At 41.7% G+C, this 805-nt stretch overlaps 1 non-coding gene across 1 annotated transcript; it reads right to left on the bottom strand.

The window, feature by feature from the left end:
* Positions 1-426: 426 nt before the first annotated feature.
* Positions 427-533, bottom strand: LOC141644763 (small nucleolar RNA R71). The gene has a single exon (XR_012544371.1). It is a non-coding gene; the product is annotated as a small nucleolar RNA R71 (small nucleolar RNA).
* Positions 534-805: the final 272 nt, after the last annotated feature.

Raw genomic sequence — 805 nt, forward strand, 5'->3', positions numbered from 1 at the left:
GCAAGAGAAGGTGAGGAGAACCCAACACAAAATACAACACAAAATCAACCCACAATGCCTAAGTTTTCATCACATTCTGTACCCACCGAGGAGAACCTACCCAATGGTACTCCCACACCACAACATCTAACCGGAAATTTCATTGCCAAATCCGCATTTATCCAATTAGTCGAAAGGAGCCAATTTGGGGGGATGCCTAGTGAAGACCCTCACTCTCATATGGAGACCTTTTGTGACTATTGTGATGCGATTTCTTAAACCGGTGTAACTCAAGACCAAATTCGATGGGTCTTATTTCCTTTTTCTCTAATTGGCACCGCGAAACAATGGTTGAAGGGCCTTGATAAGGCCACTCTCGGAATTGATTCTTGGAAAAAGTTGGCTCTAGCTTTCTACAAAAAATTCTACCCACCGGAAAAGACTAACATGCTAAGAGCTCAAATTAAGGGTTTTAAGCAAAGGGATGAAGAATCTTTGTATGAAGCTTGCGAGCGGTTCAAAGGAATTTGTCGCTCATGTCCTCACCATGGACTTAGCGAGTGGTTCTTGGTACAACAATTTTGGAACGGTCTATATGAAGATTCAAGGAACATTCTCAACATGGGATCAAATGGAATGTTCACCGAAGTTGATGACAATCAAACTTGGAACAAAATTGAGGAAATGGCGGTCCATAACTCACAATATAGTAGACCTCGCAAGGCTACTAGAGGAGGAAAGCATGAAGTGGACTCTGTTACTCAATTGGGTGCTCAACTTAGTGCTCACATTGATATAATCAACTTGAAGTTTGAAAAAGCTATTG

The sequence above is a fragment of the Silene latifolia genome, chromosome 2 (genome assembly GCF_048544455.1).
Source record: "Silene latifolia isolate original U9 population chromosome 2, ASM4854445v1, whole genome shotgun sequence".
Classification (NCBI taxonomy): Eukaryota; Viridiplantae; Streptophyta; class Magnoliopsida; order Caryophyllales; family Caryophyllaceae; genus Silene; species Silene latifolia.